Genomic DNA, 20,793 nt, shown 5'->3' with positions numbered 1-20,793 from the left:
CCCCCATCCAAGGCAAGCAGGCCTCTCATCGGGTAGGAAATAACCACCATTGGACCCAGGCTGCAGAGAGATTTGGTAGATACTGAGCAGAGGGAGAGAAGACAAGGGAAGGTCTGGGGAAAAACCCCACAATAATGCAAAGAGCTCTGGTTAAATCCAGTGAGGTCACAAGGGTAAAAGTGGTGCTAAAGCGAGGCGGGTAATCAAAACAACCTGAGAGAGTAAAGACAGTCCCGGAGATTGGAGAAGGTCCCTGGAAGAATGAAGATACAGAGACAGATCCCCCAGCTCCCGAATCTGATCAGGTCGGTGCGGGGAGGAAGAGAGAGGGGGATCCGAGAGGGAGCTCAAGGGACTTGCGTTGGTTGAAGCAGCTCCAGGTGCCAGAAAAAGTTTGGTGCTTCTGGGGCCAGGCTACCCTGCCCAGTGCTCCCACCCCCAGCTCTTGGAGGTGGAGAACAGAGGCAGTGAGGACAGGGAGGTGTGGAGATGGGGGGACTCCCATTTCAGCCATGTTTGCCCAGCAGGCCTGCATGTGCAACACCTATAAGCAGAGGCTCACCCCCTTGTCTTATCCTGAACTCCAAGAGTTCTAAGTAGAGAGTATATCTTCAATTATGGCAGGCTCATCTGGAGGCAAGCCCTGTCTCATGTGAGGCTGTTCACAGATTTTATTCATCCCACTTTCTTTATACATTTCACTGCAGAAATGTTAAGTGTGTCTGGTTACCAGGGCCGCCCTGTGCTACTACCTTTCTAAAATGGAGCAATTTTGAGTTCTGCACACACACGGAAACCCCAAGGGACTGGAGACCATGTCGTGACCTGTAGTAGGGAAAGTGTGATTCAATGATTATACCTCTTTGCAGCAGTCAGAAAGAAAACACAGCAAGATCTCTAGGTTCAGGTGAAAAAACATGCTAATTTAACCATACAACAAAAATTTGCACAATACCTAATGAGTGAGGCACTGGATGGTATTAGAAATGTCAAAAAAGGGGTGCCTGGATGGCTCACTTGGTTAAGCGTCTGTCTTTGGTTTTGTCATGATCCCAGGGTCCTGGGATCAAGCCCCATGTTGGGCTCCCTGCTTAACAGGGAGCCTGCTTCTCCCTCTCCCTGCTGCTCTTCCTAATTGTACTCTCTCTCTCTGTGTCAAATAAATAAAATCTTTAAAAAAAGTAAAAAAAGGTAAAAATACTAAACAAAGCTCTCTACATATACTGTGTATAAAGAAAAGCCTGGATAGATCCACAGGAATCTGGTAATAGTGGGCCTTCTGGGGAGAGAGATCCTGTACAGATGAAGGTGGACTCTGACATTTTATATACTTTGGTATATAAATTTAAATACTTTTTTATTTTATATACTTTGGTATTATTTATGTTTTTTTCTAAAGAGTGCTATAGACTGTTTACATTCTTACTGAATTTATATGTTGAAATCTTGAAACTCAAGGTGATGGTATCTGGAGGTGGGGCCTTTGGGAAGGTGATGAGGTCATGAAGGTGGGACTTTCACGATGGGATCAGTGCCCTGATAAAACAGACCCCAGACTGCTCCCTCACCCCTTCCACCACATGAGGACACAGGCCAAGGCAGCCATCCATGAGCCAGGAAGTGGGCTCACCAGACACTCAATCCGTTGACGCCTTGATCTTGGACTCCTGGCTTCCAGACCTGAGGAACAGATGCCTGGTGTTTATAAGCCACCCAGGCTACGGTATTCTGTTCTAGCAGCTTGAACAAAGACAGTAAGTGAGAAATCACGTATGACTCCTGTAATTAATAGAGAAAAGAAGAACCAGAACTATAAAAACAAAAACAAATGAAAACAAAACAAGGAAACAGAAACTATCCATTAAGTCCAACCTGCTTATTTCACAGATGGAGAAACCGACGCTCAGGGAGGCCCCATAGACCCCACAGCCTTACAGCGGAATCGGAACCCCATTCCATAGACTGGTCTAAGGGTTTGCTCCTGAGCTCGTGCTGCCTGCGACACAACACCCCAAATGATACCACTGATGTGAAGGTGCTTTATGAACCGGATGCATGCCACTCTTCGGTGGATATGAAATTCCATATTTGGCTTTTTTTAAAAAGATTTTATTTATTTATTCATGAGAGACATGGATAGAGAGAGGCAGAGAGAGAGGCAGGCTCCATGCAGGGAGCCCGATGCGGGACTCAATCCCGGGACCCCAGGACCACGCCCTGGGCCGAAGGCAGGTGCCCAACCGCTGAGCCCTCCAGGCATTTCTGGCTTTTTTTTGGCCAAAGCCTTTCTGCCCACTGAAGGACCACTTTATTTGTTATCTATAGTAGCCACGGCAAGGACCTCTGAGAGCAGGGAAGGGTCGACAGGTCAAATGTTGCCCAGAGTCAGAGCAGCTGAAGATTGTGCCCCATGGTTGGGACTGTGACCCTCGGCCACGGGTGACTTTGGGGAGGGGAGTACACCACAGGCGCTGCTGTGTCACCTGGCAGGGTGGGGAGGGGAGCGGGACACTCTAGTGTAGCTGCACAAAATTTACCATCCTTGGATTTCCAGTGCTTGTACCACTTTTTGGGGCTTTCTCTTCTCTGTTTTTGTGTTTTCTTTCTTTTCCTCAGAGAGGGAAACAACATTGCCACCCATGGCACCCAAGGTGCAAGTATTGATTTTGCAATTGTAGTTGGTGTCATTCATTATTCATTACGTTTAATGTAATGTATTAAGGGTTTTTTTTTTTTTTTTTACACAGAAATCTGTTTTTTTCCAACATTTTGAAAACCAGAAGGAGGGAATGAAATGCCATATTTAAGCGAGGCCTGAAAGGAAATGCTGAGGTGGGTGCCGGCCCTGGATGGGGTGGGGTGGGTGGCTGGCATGGACAGCACGCAGGTCCAGGTCTGTGGCAAATGTGAGGATGAGCCCCTGTGGGAGACAGGGGTCACCAGGACAGGACTCAAGGCTGCGCTCGCAGAGCTGTGGACTCCACCTACCCCTGAATGTCCTGCTAAGGATGAAATGTAAGTGCTGGAGGCAGGAGAGACCCTTCCAGGGCAGTGGGTGTGGAGGCTGGCATAGGGAGAGCTCAGGGCAGCGGGTCAGGGAGAGGCTGGGCAGATGCGACCCCTGTGGCTAGGCTGGCCCCCATCTGTGATTGCTGTGACATAGGGCAATTTTGCATTCAAGTCATGATTCCTCGCTTGAGAAAATCAGAGGCTCTGACCTCCCTGGGTTGAGGTCACGGAAGGGGACCCGGGCTCTGACCCCTCTCAACCCCCACTCATCAACTGGACCCATCTGAGCTGGCAACTCCTGCCCTCAAGAGATAATCATGAAGTGGCTTTTACAGACCCCTTTCAGCTTGAAGGGGGGACAGATAGGAGGCCGCCGGTCAGCTCTGCTCAGGACTTAGGGAAGTGCGGAGGTTGCGTGAGCTGCCCAGAGCCTGTCAGCTCATCCCTTCCTCACCCTCCATCTCCACGAAGGCTGAAGCGCACACCGCAGGCTCTCCTGGCTGTGGGGACAGACTCAGTCAAGGCCTTCTGAGTGGGAGGTTAACACTTAAAGGGGCAAGTGAAGGGGGTTAATGGTGACCTGGAAAGTCCCTTGCATGGTCCTGTAAGTGCAGTGGCCAGGAAGATTATGTTCCTTTAAGCCCAGCACCAACCAATGGATGCCCTAGCCTGGATTTCTTTGATCAAACTGGCATGTTCCCTCTCCTGTGGGGAATCCCGGGGCTCCCTGAGGGTGGTGCAGTCTTGAGCCTGAGTCCCTCCATGATGCAGTCTGACCTCTTGCAGAGACTCTTATTTTGGGGCTTCACACTACCCTGGAGCCTTCCTGGAGGAGCTGGTTTTCCACACAGCGCCTGTGGGGCTGAGGTTTCTAAGCTGGGAGGCTGAGGCTGAGAGAGGCTGGGTTGTCTGCCCAAGGCCACACAGCTGCTAAGGACAGAGCCATGATTCAAGATGTGTCTGGGGCCACCAAGCACCCCAGCTCCTGATCAGAGGCACCCGCATAGCCTAAAGGGAATCTTGCATTGTTAGGGTGGAAATGAGAAGCTTTGAAAAAAAAAAAACAGAGAGAGAGAGACCAACTTCCAGGATTTTTTGTTTCTTTGTTTCGAATAGATTATTTTTTTTTCCTAAGATTTTATTTATTCATTAGACACACAGAAAGAGAGGCAGACATAGGCAGAGGGAGAAGCAGGTTCCTTGCGGGGAGCCCAATGAGGGACTCGATCCCAAGACCCTGGGATCATGACCTGAGCCAAAGGGAGACGCGCAAACCACTGAGCCACCCAGGTGTCCCTTGAATAGGTTCTTTTTAAAACTCTCTGCAGGTCTGCGGTGTTTGCCATAACAATGGAGAAAAGTTAAAGCTGGAGACCCGACCTGCTCCTTCTTCCTCTAGAGCAAGGGGCTATTAGGGGAAGGTGATGGAGGCATATGACCTATAGGAGGGGTGCATGGATACTCCACTGGTGGCCAGAGTTGAGGAGCCCATGGGGGCCCAGCTGAGCTCTACAGGTAGTAGGGGAGTGGCTGAACCAGCTGGTTGCATCCTGGGGTCCCACTGAGCCTAACGAGACATGGCATCAGTAAGTTCTAAGCCCCCTTCCCTCCCAGGGGGCAAGAAATGACACCCAGACCCCCGAGGGCTGTGGGATGGAAAAGCAACCCCTGACCCAGGACTATAAGATGGACGAACCCAGAGTGGGCCATGTGAGGTGGTAAATGTCTCTACCCCTGGGACTCCACTCTGGCTCCCCACCTCCTCTGAGGCCTCTCAGGCAAGAGGCCCTGGAGGGGGAAAGGCATAAAGCTGAAAGTCAGCTGTGATTCTGGGCCTCCTGGAAGTAAAGTGAATCCAGCTGGCAACAGGGTCCTACGAGGGGTGTGGGGAGGGAAGGGGACGAAGAGGGAAGCAAGTACACATGTGTGCAGACCTGGGAGGTATCCTGCTGCCGCAACAGGTCACAATAGCCACAACCTGAAGTTCCCTCCACGGAGGTAGGAACAACCCGAAGATCCCTCCGTAGTTGTAGGAACAACCTGCAGGTCCCTCCATAGTTGTAGGAACAACCAGATGTTCCCTCCACGGTTGTAGGAACAACCTGCAGGTCCCTCCATGGATAAATGGACAAACAAAATGGGATGTACCCATACGATAGAGCATTATTCAGCCATCACAATGAGATAAACCCCTAAAACATTATGCCAAATGAAAGGAGACACAGTCATCTATCGTGTGGATCCGCTTATACAGTGTCCAGAAGAGGTAAATCCACAGCCCCTGATGACCACTAATCTGCTTTCCATCCTGTGGATTTGCAGGGGAGCAGGGGAGTTCCTGCAAAAGTTGCTGGATTTCCCTTTAGGGGGCTGACCAAATTCTGGAACTGGGCGTTGGCCTTGGTTGCACAACACTGTGCAGGTACAAAGTGCCACTGGAGTGCCACACACTTTACAGTGTCCCCGGGGCAGGCTCCCCTCTCCAGAGATGCTCCTCATCCAGGAAGGGCAGCAATCATGAGATGAAGCCAACCAAGAAGGTGCTTTTAAGAAATAACAGGTGCTAGCTTAGAAATCACAGGTGTCAAGAGCAGTGTCAACCTAGACACACCAGACACACTGCGTTGGTGACTGCCAATCCACAGTTAGCGAAGCAGTGTGGCTTCACACGCAACCCCCCTCCCTTGCCACCTCCCCCCCCCCCCACCGCCCCGCAACCCACAGCCTCTACCTGGGATGGCTATTTCCTCATAAAACAGATTTCATGAGGTGTCGGCTCCTCACTCGTGACAAGAGACCAAGCCTCAGGAAATCCCAGAGATGTTGATCCAGGTCATAAACAAGGCCACGACTTTTCAAAGGCTGCTTTCTCCTCCGCGAGCTCCCCTCAGCCCATGGCGTTAGAAGCCATGTGGACGGCTCTGAGTGAAGTCCTTCCCAGAGGCCCCAGGGACCCGGGGCCAGGGAAAGAGGTGGCCCACAATGGGGACCCCTCAGCTGGGCGCCGTCATCTCCCTCCCCTCTCCTGAGCAGATTCTATGCTCCACCGCTGTGAGGTCAGGTTTGCAGGAGGGGAAACCAAGGCTCAGTGGGGTCAGGAGGCAGGTCTGGATTCACTCTCAGGTGTCTGGTGTCAGAGCCAGGAGCCTCCTCGGACCGCAATGACTCCACTGAAAGGGCACTTATGGGGGTGTGTGCAGTGAGGGCCCATCCCGAGCCCCTGTGACGGTAGCCTAGACTGTGTACCAAAGGGGGAACATTCTGGTACCACCTAGGGTGTGCCGTCTCCCCAGAGACAAATATCCCCTAATGGAAAGCCTGATAAAAATCTGCTAGGAAGAGACCAGTAGAAAGGCTTGCATTCTTGAGGTGTGTCCCACATTCCCTGCCCCCAGTAGAACCAGGTTCCTGGGGTACGCACCCCTCTCACCCCCTACCAGGAGCACAGTTCCTAAAGCCTGAGCACATTCTGACACGGGCAGGACCTCTGTGGCAGCCCTGCGCCCACAGCCTGGAACACAAGGACTGGGGGTACGGGTGGGGTTCACAGCAGGGAATCCCAGCCCACCCACAGTCATGTGGTGTTGCCTACACCCGGTTCCCAGAGCGATCTGATGTAGGAGACAGTAAGCCCAAAGCTGCCTCTCCCCAGAGGCCAGGCCAGGCTCGGCCCTGCCTGCCTTCAAAGGCGTCAGTGATAAAACCAGAACGGTGAAGTCAGAGTTCCCACGTGGGCTGCCCGGGTTTTCCGGAGGCTCATTCCATCTATTTTAGCTTGGATTGAATAGAAGATTTTACCGATTTCCCCTACATTCAAAATAAACCTGACATTTCTTGGAAAATTGAAATCCGTGCATCCTGTCCACGTCGTATCAAAGCAGAAGAAAGCCCGGCGCACGGAATTTACCCGTTCGCGATGGCAGCTGAGAAAACGAGCGCTCATGTGGCCGGCTACGTAGTACTCACTGGGATACAACCGGGGCTTTTTGTGTACGTGGGTGTGTGGATTTTTTTCAATATTATAATTAAAAAGACACTCTATTATTCCAGGAAATTTTAGGAGTAAGACCCCCCCCCCCCAATCCCACCGACCTAACACAAATATTTCCATTTTTGGACATTTGCTTCCAGCCTGTTGACATCAAGAAAGAACTGTGGGCATGAGTGGAGGGATGAATTTTGGTAAAGCAGGGACAGGGGTCTGTTTTCCCCACAGGTCACCAAGACCTGGGGTGCCCATGAGCCCAGGGGAAGGATGCATCGGGAGTGCAGAGGGGTCCCCTCCCCTGTTCCATCAGGAAACCCTGAGAGGGAACTGTGGCCTCCAGGAGGGGGAGTGCTGGGGCTCTGTCCTGGGCAGGGGGGTCCCCACGAGATGGTGACACCCACACTCCACAGGGCTGTGAGTGACACCAACTTCTTTTGCCATTATGTTTCACAGCTCCATACTCTGCCCTACGATTTACTTGGTCACTCTCCCTTACGGTCATTTAAGTGGCTTCTGTTATTTTACTATTAAAATGGGTGCAGCACATGTCCACATGCAGACCTGTGGTTTGCCCTCAGACTACAGGTGTGGTCTGGCACTCATCTCTGCCCCGTAGCTCTGGCTGTCTTCCCCTCTACATCCTGATCCTTCCTCTTGCAGTGGGGACTTCTCTTCCTTCTCCTTGGAACTGACATCACCCCGGTCCCTCCTTTCTTTCTTGTGTGTGTGTATGTGTTTTTAAATATTTCATTTATTTATTCATGAGAGACAAGAGAGGGAGGCAGAGACACAGGCAGAGGAAGAAGCGGGCTCCCTGTGGGGAGCCTGATGGGGGATGCAGTCCCAGGACCCGGGGATCATGACCTGAGCCGAAGGTAGACACTCAACTACTGAGCCACCCAGGTGCTCCCTTCCTTTTTTGTTTTATCCATCTTGGGGCTGCCGGCCCATAATAACCCTGTCCAAGAACCTTCCATGGCTCCCCACAGATAGCCACACTCTCTAGCATGGTGGTCAAGCCCCCCATCCCCTGGGCCGGGACTCCCCACCTCTCTGCCTCACCTCTTTTCACACACCCTTCAAAAGTCAAGGAGGTGCCCCTCCCTGGAGCACCCCTGCCCGAAAGTGCCCACTCCCCATTCCTACTTCCCTCTTAAAATCTCAGCTCGGGCATCAGCCCTGCCTGGCCTCCCGCCCACAGCCTCCCCAGGTGGGATCAGGACTGGTCCGGCTGCGTCTCGCTGCACAGTGGACACAGCTCCATCATGCTGCCTTTTGCACGGACCATATCTTGGGGTTTACTTATCAGCCTCCCTTCCTGGAGCCTCCTGGAGGCTCATGACCATGTGTCTTTTACCCCCAACACAAATACGAAGCTCAGGCACAATTGCACAGGATGAGGGAATGAATGGCCTCGGGAGTGAGCCTGAGTTCTCCCTGCTGGCAGCGTGGACCGTGGCCCCCCAGCCAAGGAACAACACCCCCCCCCCTCCCCGCCCTGGGCTTCCACACCCAGGGCAGGAACAGAAAACAGGCTGGAAAATACTGGGCGGTAAGCAATCTGCCCATGAGGCCCTCCTCCCGAAGACTTCCTAGCACGGCAGCAATAGACACGAGCTGCCCGGACCAAGAAGGGAAAGCAGGGCCTGGAAACAGAAGGCAGAAAGCCTCCCTGTCCCCAAGGGCCGCCCACACTGACACCTGTACTCATTTTCTGCCAGGTGTCATTTGCCCGTGAGGCTGGCCGATGAGAGTCTGTGAGTCACCCCTGGATATGTGGTTCGCTGCCTTGAGTCTCCCGTGGCTTTGCAGATAATGAATTATTCAGAGATGCCTGAACTGTAAGCCTTCTGCCAGCAGGCAGGTCCGATTTTGATTATCCCTTGGGAGATCCAGTCCTCTCCACTCAATTTAAGAATGTGGGGGCTGGGGTAATCTGGGGATATATTGGATTTGTTCTGTTTCCCCTCTTCTTGAAAGCAAGATGTGGTCTGAGGGAAGCAGGTGTCCCTTGGAGCCTTCAAGGGAATAGCCCCAGGCACAGGACCTGCATTTACCAAACGTAAACACACACTGGCAAGGAGGAAGCCCTTCAAATGCTCTCCTGCTTTCAACTCCTTCCCCATCTAGGGATTTTGCTGGGTCCTTCCCAGACATCCAGGTAGCCATTGAGATGGCCCTTCTGACTTAGCCAGTGTGACCAGCCACCTCGTGGGCTCCCTGCCTCCAGCACGGCCCGGGCATCTGCCTGTCATTCCCTTTCACTGAAACCTCCCATCACTCCCCAGTGCTTGAACTATGCTTCCTGTGGAGCACAAGGTTACAGGATGGTTTAATGGAAACCCCCAGGACTGCTGTAGGACTCCTCAGGACCTTCAGGGAGGAGGACTTGCATGTGAGGTCTCCCCAGCTTGTGTGATTGTGGAACGCTTTGTCCCAGGAGCATCTCATGAATCTGTTCCTGGGACACTGATTTGGGAATCACTAACCAAAGGCTAAAATTCACATTCCTTATCAAAGCAATTGAAGCCTGCATAACCTGGCCTCACCTCCTTTCCCCCACATTCCCCACTGCCTCAGGACTTGCTTTAAAAAGCAAGCTGGAAGCTCCTTCCTTCTTCCTCCATCTCCTCCCAACACAGCTTCCCAGTCATATTCTTTGGGAAGCCCTCTCTTGCTCACGGCCCTTGTGCATGGGGATCATCCTGCAGTCTCCCTCAGTAGGACAGTGACACAGAGCATAAGGCAACATTTGCACTTTGTCACATGATTCTTTGGTTTGCCCTTAAAAGATAAGCTGTATGAAAACTTCCACCCTCGCTCAGATGCTCAGACACTCACAGGGCTCTCAGAAGCTGATGCCCCCCCACCCCTCAGTGGGGCTGCACATTCTCAACCCTGCCTACAGAGAGCACTGGTTAGCACTGCTTAAATTAGTTCTCTCTCCTTTTTGCTATTCCTGGACTTGTTTTTTTTTTTTTTTTTTTTGCCAAGTTATAGCTGGGTTTGTATCAGTGTATAAAACATGATCCTGGGGAGCAGGAGGGGGTGGGTGAAATGGGTGAAGGGCATCAAACAGTACAAACTTCCAGTTGTAAGATTAACAAGATTAGTCCCGAGGATGTAAAGTATAGCATGGTGACTATGATTTACAATATTGCATTGTATATTTGAAAGTTACTAAGACAGGAGATCTTAAAAGTTCTCATGAGAAGAAAAAAAATGTTTGGGCTTCTTGTGTGGTGATGGATGTTAACTAGACTTGCTGTGGCAATCATTTGGCAATATATATCAAATAATTCCATTGGGCAGCTGAAATTATATTATGCTATATGTCAATTATATTTCAACTTTAAAAATACATGAAGGGGGTGCCTGGCTGGCTTAGTTGGTGGAGCATGTGACTCTTGATCTCAGGGTTGTGAGTTTGAGCTCACGCCGGGCATAGGGATTACTTAAAAAAAAAAATACATTAAGAAAACTGAAAAAAAAGAAAATAAGAGAACTCATTTTTCAGGGGGTGGTGCCTGGGTGGCTCAATTGGCTAAGTGTCTGCCTTTGGCTCAGGTCATGATCCCAGGGTCTTGGGATGGAGGGTCTGTGCATCCATCAGGCTCCCTGCTCAGTGGGGAGTCTGTGTCTCCTTCTCCCTCTCCCCAACACCCACCCCCGCTGATTCCCTCCCTCCCACAAAATAAATAAATATTTAAACAAATATTTTAAAGAAAATGTTTAAAATATTTTTTAAAAAAAGAAAGTAAGAGAGTTGGATTAGTTACAAAAGCAAAACACATTATTCCCTCCTATAGGGAAGTGCCTTCCCCTCTTGTTGGGGGCAGGATTCCTCCAGAACTGTCCTAGTCATCATTTAGTGGCAAGAAGTTACATGTCCTGTGCTTCTTGAGGCTGTGGAACAGGCACACACAGGTGGCATGGGCAGGGACTGCCATGTCTCACCCTCCTGACCCTTTTGGAAATAGAACCAGGCTGCCTGGGGCCAGGACACCGGTAAACTCTCCATCGGGTCTAATCTCAGAGGCTCTCTCAGAAGGCTTCTGAGCCACGGGAGCCCGCTGAGGCTGCACATCCTACCAACTGCTATGTTCACAGTAGCTTTGTGGGATCCAGACTGCATCTGCTGAGGCTTTAACTTTGAAGTGCAAATTGAGTTCTCCCTGTCAGTGCAAAGGATGGCCTCAGATTCTGAGTACACAGCTGGGGCCCACGGACATTCTCATCCCAGTCTTTGCTCTATGAGCAGGTGACTCTATAATGTATCATCCACACCGAGATATTTTAAGAGGAGAAAATACGCATAAATTGGGACCGTCCCAATATGGTGGCACATAGAATCATTTTAGCTATGGCCAGCTCAAAGAGGGCAATGAGGAGAAATGAGGCAGGGCACTCTGGCAGGTCAGGTGTTTGTGTACTGCAAGCACGGTGCATGCAGCCTTCCGCAGCCAGACGTATTTTCTTCTCAGGCATAGAGGTGTATCCATGAAAAGCAAGAGTTGATATCATCCATTCTAACCAGCTGTCCTCCCAAGAGTCTTCCAACCCAGATACCCATCCTATTCCTACCTGCAAAGTGCACAGGGTTTTGGATGGCAAAGACAACTCAACCAGATGGCCCCTTAAGGCCTCCCAAAACTGTGTGCACCCCCAGCCACCATGTGGTGGTGGCTGCTGTGCTGTACTCAGGAAGGTTCTTAAAACCTATTGTTCTGACAAGGATGACAACGCTATTAAATAAGGGGAAGAATAGTCTTTTCAACAAATGAGTCTGGGACAACTGGATATCCATAAACAAAAGAATGAGGTGGACCCTTACTTCACACCATATCCAAAAAATAACTCAAAATGGATTAGCCGCCTAAATAGAAGAGCTAAAACTATGAAATCCCAGAAGAAAACACAGGTGAAATCTTTGTGACCTTCGATTAGGCAATGTTTCAGATAGGACACTAAAAACATAGGCAACAAAAGAAAAAATAGGGATATATTGGATTTCATCAAAAATTTTAAAAACACAATTTTTGTGCTTTAAAGGATATTATCAAGAAAGTGAAAAGGCAACCCATTTACTTGTACCAGGAATATAAAGATCTTTCACAATTCAATAATAAAAACACAAACAGGTCAATTAAAAAATACACAGAGGGGAGTGCCTGGCTGGCTCAGTTGGTGGAGTGTGTGATCTTGGGTTATAAATTTGAGCCCCACATTGGGTATAGAGATTGCTCAAGAATAAAATCTCTAAAAAATGGAGAATTTGAAGAGACATTTCTCCAAAGAAGATACACAAATGGCTAATATAAGCACATGGGGATATTCAACATGGGAGTTGCAAATCAAAAGCCACAATGAGGTACCATTTCATACTCACTAGAAGAGTTGGAACAGAAAAGGCAGATAACAATAAGTGGTGAGATGTGGAGGAATTAGAGCCCTTATATACTTTGTGGGAATGCAAAATGGTGCAGCAGTTTCGTCAAATAGTCTGGCAGTTCCTCAAATGCTTAAACATTGACTCTTTCATGACCCAGCAATTCCACTCATAGGTGTTGACCCAAGACAAATGAGAAAGCCATGTCCTCCCCACCACTCATGCAATATTTTCACAATAGCCAAAAAGAAAGAATAGCCCATAGGTCTCTCAGCTGATAAATGGATAAATAAAATGTGGTATATCCAAATAGAATACTATTTGGCAAGCCATAGGAATGAGGTACTGATTCATGCTTCAGCATGGATGAATCTTGCAAATATTCTGCTAAGTGAAAGGAGCCAGTCACAGAAACCTACAGACTACATATTATATGATTGCACTCCTGTGAAAGCATAGAACAGGGAGATCTATAGGGATGAAAAGTAGATTAGTGATTGCCAGGGGTTGGAGGGTGGGTGACTACTTGTGGGAGGGGGTTTCTTTTGGGGGGGTGATAAGTCATCCCAAAGTTGACCGTGGTGATGGCATCGTAGCTCTGTGGATATACGAAAACTCACTGATATGTGCAGTTGAACTGGTGATCTGTGTAGTAAGGGAACGACATGTCAGTAAGGCTGTTATAGAACAAACCCCATCTGCAAGGCCGAGCCAGCACCACACTCTGGCCCTCAGGAGTCTCAGGACACATTCATCTTTCTCTTTCCAACAACATGCCCACTGCATTCCTATCTTTCTCCTAAAAGATTGGATGCATCTTCAAACAAACCCCAAACAGGACATACACCCCCAAGCACTAAGCGTCGGAACATGAGGAATTTTTAATAGAGGCAGAAGCACAAACGAGTGTAAGTCATAAGTTCTCCACCTTCTTACTGTGATTCCAGGCCATGGGATGGTGCAACAGAAGCTGGACAGCAGAGCTGATGTTTACGCAGACAGAGCAGTCCTGGCTGGCTTTCTGGAATAAGGGAGGAGAAGCCAAACCACCCTGCTGGGGAGAGCCCTCGATCCCCTTGCATCTGACACCTGCCTTTGCCACCTGTCCTTGGAGCCAGATCACTCATCTGATAAGAGGATGACTGCCAAGATGTGGCAGGACCTAGGAACCAATGTCCCCACAAGAGGTGGATGCCTCATGGGGATCTGCCTGTCTGCCAGGGGATCAATAACTGAACTCCTGGGCTTGGTCATTTGGCTTCTCTTCATTTATTTAAAGATGGTCATCCTGCACTTAAATAATTTTTAGAATGCTTCCTGCCCCAAGGAGCAAGGTTGGGAAAAAACAGTTGTGTTGAGAGATCTTCAGTGTCCAAGAACAAAAAGAATATCAATTTGCCAAACACAAGTCCAGTGGGACCCAAAGCAGTGTGGCCTCGGCATGCTCCAAACCTAGGCATCCAAATCAGAAGTCCAGAATAGCTGCAAAATGCAAATGGAGCCAAGCCACACAGGGGCAAACCGCAGGTGCACAGTCCTGCTCAGGACAGCTCTAATTATTGCAGCTCCTCATGCCATATGGAGTGTTCCCTGGTGCCTTGGCCTCCACTTGAAATCACCTGCTGGGGCCTCTGTCTTGTACAGTGGATGAGAGCCTGAGGACCCTGGTGGGCATGTGCTGGAGAATAGCCCACACTCAGGCCCGCTCAGCCCAGGCTGTGCACCATTATGTGACTGGCACTGGCACAGTTATCTGCTCATGTCCCCTGTCCTGTGCTATCTGCTCGTGTCCCTCTGTCCTGTGCATCCTGGAGCTTCTGGAGGGCAGGTGCAGGGCTGTGATGAGACATGGGACAGGAGCCCACGGTTCTCAGAGAACCTGTTCTCTGCCCTGTGCTGCTCCAAGCAGGAAGGTCCCAGCCCACCCTCCCCCAGCTCACTCCCCAGAGTGATCTCCATCCAACAAAACTATATTCCAGGGGCTCGGTGACTGCTTTGCTCTGAGACAGGTGTTCGTTTGCAGAGCCTTGATGTTCTGGCTTTCATATGGTGTCTAGGCTGCTCAAAGAACCATGTGGCCTGAAGGTTCATATCTTTGGAGAAACAGGAAATAAGCCTGAACTGGCATTTCTGGCTCAAAGCTAGTCTCAACAGAGAGTGAGATGTGGGCAGCCTTACCCTCTTGGGCTATGAAGGGGAAACTGAAGCCCAGGAAGATGAAATAGTCACTTGAGGTGACAAGCTGACAGTGCTGACAGTAGCAGGGCTGGAATGAAAGCCCCCAGGTCATGGGCAAGGGCTGAGGGACTCTAGGCCCCGCCCGCCCCAGCTGTGGCTCCCCACCCCCACCTCCCCTCACCCCATGTCAGGCTCTTTCCCCTCACTGGCCAGTACTCCGGGCTCCTGCCCAGAGCTGCTTGGCGTGGACTTCAAAGGAGCAGGACAGCTGAGCATCTGCGGCCTGCCTGGTGTGCACTGAGCAGACGTCAATGATGCTGTGCTGCGGGGCCACCTGTCCCATGGGTGGAGGCTTTCTGGGACACAGCCCGCCTGGCAGCTTGGTCAGCTGTGCACACAGTGTCCAGGAAGGGGGTGCAAGAATTCTGCAACACACAGCCAGGCTGGCAGGACCACTGAGGGCCCATTTATAAAACAGCCCGGCCACTTATAAAACATGAACTCTGGCCGAGTCAATGCGTACCTCTCCACCTCAGCTTTCTCCTCTGTAAAATGGGGGAGTCATACTGACACTTCGAGGCTATTTGTAGAAATTAGATCAGATGACACATGGAAGTGCCTGGAATGAAGGACGGCTTGATAAATGTCATTTCCCTCTTCCCTGGTCCCCCGAGGCACATCGGGGCCACTCTTGACCTCTTTTATCTGCTAGAGGGGCCACAGGGCGGGAGCTCTGTGCTGAGCTGGGAGCAGGGGAGGGGCGGAGGGAAGGGGGCACAGCTACTTGAGGGCCCCTTCTTGAGGAGGTGTTTAGGGGCTCAGTCCAGCTCTCCGTCTGAGCACCACATCACACATGCAGCTGCCACCAGGTGGTGACAGCACAGGGATGAGTGTTCCAAAACCTGGCTGGAAGTCCCGGCTCTCGCCCTTACCAGCTGTGTGACCTCAAACAATGCCTGTTTCCCACTCTGTGCCTTGGTTTCCTTGACTGTGAAGTGTAGAAAACTGTACCTCCTGCCTCATTTCATTGTCGTGAGGATAAATGTGGCAGGCAGAGCAACAACTCCATAAAATATCCATGTCTGGGTCCCCTGACCCTGTGAATCTCTTACCTCACTATGATGTACTGGGTTGTATAGAGTCCCTCAAAATTCATGTCCACCCAAAACCTCAGAACACGACCTTATTTGGAAAGGGTCTTTGCAGGTGTAATCAGTAAAGATGAGGTCATATGGATCAGGGTGGGCACTCAATCCCACATGGCTGGTGTCCTTATAAGGAGAAAGAGACACACAGACACACATACAGGGAGACAGCCCCGTGAAGACAGAGGCAGAAATGGAGTGATTTAGTAAGAGACCAAGGAATGCCAAAGATTGCTAGCAACCACCAGAAGCTAGGAAGGGGCAAGGACGGGTTCTTCTCTACAGCTTTTGGAGGGAGCATGGCCCTGCCGACACCTTGATTTTGGACTTCTGGCCTCCAGAACCAAAAATAAGTTTCTGTTGTTTAAAGCCACCAAGTTTGTGGTATTTTGTTGTGACTCGGGGGAACTAATGTATATGACAAAAGGGACTTTGCAGATGTGATGAAATCAGGCATAGGAAGGTGGGAAGATTATTCTAGACTATCCAAGTGGGAACAGATGGAATCACAAAGGTCCTTATGAGCAGGGGAGCAGGAGATCACAGAGAAGGTGATGTGATGACAAAGCAGAGACGGGACTGATGTAAGGAATGCAGGTAGTTTCTAGACGTTGGAAAAAGAGTGGATTCTCCCCTGGAGCCTCCAGAAGGAACCTGCCCTGCTGACACCCTGATTTTAGCACCATGAGAGCATGTACTCTGGATCTCTGACTTCCGGTACCGTAAGAGAATAAATTTCTACTGTTTTGAGCTCAACCAACTTGTGCTAAATTATTATATTATAGCAGCCCCCAGGAAATAAACACAATTCAGTCCCTTGATAGTACTGGGGTACACTGGAGGCCTCCGACTCCACCCTGATGGGTCTACACTAGGCCAGGCTGTTCTACCAACTGCGATGGTTTGCTAAGAAATGCGGAGCTTTGCCCAGATCAGCTGGAAGATAATCTGGAAAGTGGTGTCCGGGAGCGTGTGTTTTACCAGCTTTGGGTAATAACTCCGATGTGCAGGCAGGCTTGGGGCCCCCTGGGCCCAGGGCCACAGCACATCCTCATTGCTCTGGCCATTGAGAGCTTGAGGGGAGGGCTTTGGGCTCAGGGGCTATACTTTCTTTCCCCGGACCAAAAAGGTGGGTTTTTTCCCTTCTTTCTGCCTTTATTTCAACCGGATAAGTATCCTGCATTTGGTCCTGGGGACTCACTAGGCGTCTGGTGAAGGAGGCAGATGTGGTCGATTGTGGTGCAATGGATCTGTGCAAGCAGAGGGGGTGCCGTGACACCTGCGGGGCCCTGGAACAAGGAGTCAGTGTGCTGGGGCAATCAGAGAGGGCTTTTTGAAGGAAGAGGCAGGCTCTGGAAGGAGGAGATGGATGTCAGGGAATCAAGAGAGAAGGTGAGTCAAAGATGCAGGCTTTCATGAAATGGAAGAAAGTGTTGGAGAATTGCTTGGATCAGACACCAAAACATCCAGAGATGGGACTTGCTCTGCTGAGTGAGCCCAGTCACAGCCCAAGAGGGGAAGCAAGCCAAGGGGAAGGCCTCCAAGGCCACTCCCAAAGAGTGATTCTGGTGAGAAGAAGACCAAGAAAGACTTACAGGGAAGCTGATTATGGCAGCCCTTGAATGCTGGTGCACGATTGCTTCTCTTTATTAACATGCTGTGACCTTCCAATGTAAAAAACCTTATTGTGCTCTCACAGAACTGTAGCGGTAAAATTCAAAAGTCATTCTTTTTTCTTTTCTTTTTTAAATATTTTATTTATTTGAGAGATGGTGCACACATGCACAGGCAGGGGAGAGGCAGAGGGAGATGGAGACACAGACTCCCCACTGAGCAGGGAGTCCTGATGTTGATTGAGGTGGGGGGCTCCAACTCCATCCCAGGACCCCGGGATCATGACCTGAACTCAAGGCAACATGCTTAGCTGACTGAGCCACCCAGGCACCCCAATCATTCCTTTATCAATAAAAAAATTCTCTTAGAGTTTAAATTATAACTTAAACATCATTAAATATGAGATAAAATTATGAAAAAAAATTTGCTTTTGGTCTCTCTCTCTCTCTTTTTTAAGATTTTATTTATTTATTCATGAGAGGCACACAGAGAGAGGTAGAGACATAGGCCAAGGGAGAAGCAGGCTCCCCGTGGGGAACCCAATGTGGGACTCAATCCCAGGATCTCAGGATCATGACCTGAGCCAAAGGCAGATGTTCAACCACTGAGCCACCCAGGTGCCCCTTGGTCCTGTTTTTAAGATATAGTCTCAATGAGCCTGTGTTGACTCATTATAATGAAATTCAAGGCCTTTTCCTGCCCCTCCCACCCCATTCTTACATAAAAGGGCCTCTTGAGCACACCTTTTTGTACAGATCTGCCTCTCTCTAGAGCATGGGCTCTTAGGGCAGTAGTCATGTTTTCATCTTTATAGCCCTGGACCCCCAGGCAGCCTGGCATGCAGTGGCCACTCTGTAGGGTCTGTTACACAGATGAATGAAGAAGACACAGAAGAATAACTGTGTTTTATATCATACTCACTGGGATGTTTGCTTAGTCACTGTCTACAGCAGTGGGCCTGGAGGGTCCCCATGAGGTGGCACAGATGGGGGGTGGAGCCTCTGGGCATGTAGACTCAAGCACTGTTGCCAGGCTGAGAGAGTGTGCCCGAGGAGCAGGGCAAGGCTGTGCAGAGAGAGAGGCTCTTGAGCAAGTGAAGGCACACCAGGCACAGCAGGTGGAAGGGGCCGTTCCATATCGTGCATGTGTGTGGATGCTGACAGATTGCTTCTCAGGAGGAAAACCCTAAAAGCAAAATGACTCCCGAGAGTGGGAGTAAGGTGTCTCTCTGGAGGAGGTCTCCCCAGCGGGCCTAGCTGAAGAGCAGAGACTGTGAGCGGTCGGCATGGAAGAAGTCAGGAGTCAAAGAATGGGCTGGACTGGGAGAAAGAGGGAGCAAAAGATAAACAGAGAGACAGAGAATCAGGAGGATACTAATTAAGTGCTGGGTCCAGCCATGCCTGAAGCTAGCCCAGCATAGGAACCTTTACATTTCCTCAGCCAACACCTTCTGCTTTTTGTTGAAGCCAGCCACTCTCACTTGCAACTTAATTGCCTCTTTTAGCTGCTCTCTGGGTACATGGGAGGGAGCGGCTGGCAGCAGGCTGAAGGCAGTGCCCTGCCCTGAGGGAAGCCCTGAAAATCTGGACTGTCTCCCTAGCTTTAAACAGCCCTGCTCAAGAGTGGGAGGCAGGGTAAGGAAACCTGCAAACAAAAGCATAAACCAGAGATGGTTTAAAACCAGAGCATCAAAGGGAGGCAGACCAAAGGAGGCAGATGGGTAGGGCTGCTGTACACACATACTGAACTAAAAAATGACTTGAGAAGGTATTAAAACACCCAGAGCCACCAGATTTCAGCTGGTCTCCCAGAGAAAACTTACTGACATGATTTTTTATCAAAATTACACTAAGATGGCCACATTGTTCTCATCTCTTTTGATTCATCTGTCTCGGGATCGACCCCATGTCCAGCCCTCCGGTTCCGGGGAACACGTGTTGTGCCTAGTGCACAAGTGGAATTAATTAATATTTGTTGGCTAAATGAATGAACCAGCTGGAATGCCTCTTTTCTTTTAAATTTAATTTTAAATTTACGTTAAGTAGAATGCATTCATTTTTGGTGTACAGTGCTCTCTGCACAAATGAACAATCACATGACTGCCATGACAATCAAAGATACAGAACAACTCTGTCATCCCCCCAAGTCCCTTGTCTTACCTGACTCCTCATCCTTCATCCCTGGCAACTACCCACTGGTTCTCTGCCTCTTTAGTTTAAAACATACCTAACAGGGATCCCTGGGTGGCACAGCGGTTTGGTGCCTGCCTTTGGCCCAGGGCGCGATCTTGGAGACCCGGGATCGAACCCCACATCGGGCTCCCGGTGCATGGAGCCTGCTTCTCCCTCTGCCTGTGTCTCTGCCTCGATCTCTCTCTCTCTTTGTGACTATCATAAAAAAAAAAAAAACATACCTAACATAAAATGTACCATTTTAACTGTTTTTGTTACAAATTCAGCAGCATTAACTATATTCACAATGTTGTACAATCATCATCATGATCTATTTCTAGAACGTTTTCATCATCTCAAATAGAAACTTTGTACCCATTAAATGGTCCCCATTCTCCCATTCCCAGCCCCTGGCAACTACCCTTCTCCTCTGCGTCTCTATGAATTTGACAATTGTATTGTTTCATTTAACATACTAGCCTCAAGGTTCATCCATGTTGTGGTACGCGTCAGAATTTCCTTCCTTTTTAAGGCTGAATAATATTCCATTGTGTGTGGGGCCCCTGGGTGGCTCAGTCAGTTGAACGTCTCCCTTTGGCTCAGGTCATGAGCCCAGGGTCCTGGGATTGAGTCCCACGTTGGGCTCCCTGCTTAGTGGGGACTCTGCTTCTCCATCTCCCCCTGCTCATGCACCCTCTCTCTCTCTCTCTCAAATAAATAGAATCTAAAAAAAATATTCCATTGTGTGCATATATCACATTTTGTTAATCCATTCATCTATGGATGGACATTTGGGTTGTTTGCGCTTTTTGGTTACAGTGGATACAACTTCTATGAACGTACGCGTACACATACTTGTTTGATTCCCTGATTTCAAATACTTTCCTATCGTTTTGCCTTTTACAAAATGTCAGAGTGCAAGTGTACAGTACGCAGTGCGATTTTTGTTTTCCAGTCCCACTAGTTTTTCTTAGCGTAGTACATTTGAGATTCACCATGTCATGTGTATCAACAGCTTGATCCTTTTTACTGGTGAGTGGTATTCTGCTATATAGATGCACCTCTGTTTGCTCACCCATTCTCCATCTGAGGGACAGTTGGGGGTCATTTTTAATTTTGTGTAATTATGAATCACATTGCTATAATCATGCACGTCCAGATCTTGGTGTGAACCCAAGCTTTCACTCTCCCTGGGTAAATAGTCAAGAATGGGATTGCAGAGCCCTGTGAGGGGTGGATGCCTTCCACAGCAGCTGCACCATTTTGCATTCTTGCCCATGTGAGTTTCATTGCTCTGCA

General features: G+C 49.6%; 1 protein-coding gene across 1 annotated transcript in view; it reads right to left on the bottom strand.

Annotated features, from left to right (window-relative positions):
* The window catches only part of COL23A1 (collagen type XXIII alpha 1 chain), a 322,014-nt gene that overhangs the window by 130,352 nt on the left and 170,869 nt on the right, over window positions 1-20,793 (bottom strand). The gene's annotated exons all lie outside the window — the stretch shown is intronic.

The sequence above is a fragment of the Canis lupus genome, chromosome 10, assembly GCF_048164855.1.
Source record: "Canis lupus baileyi chromosome 10, mCanLup2.hap1, whole genome shotgun sequence".
Lineage (NCBI taxonomy): Eukaryota > Metazoa > Chordata > Mammalia > Carnivora > Canidae > Canis > Canis lupus.
This window is presented reverse-complemented; position numbering and strand designations above follow the sequence as displayed.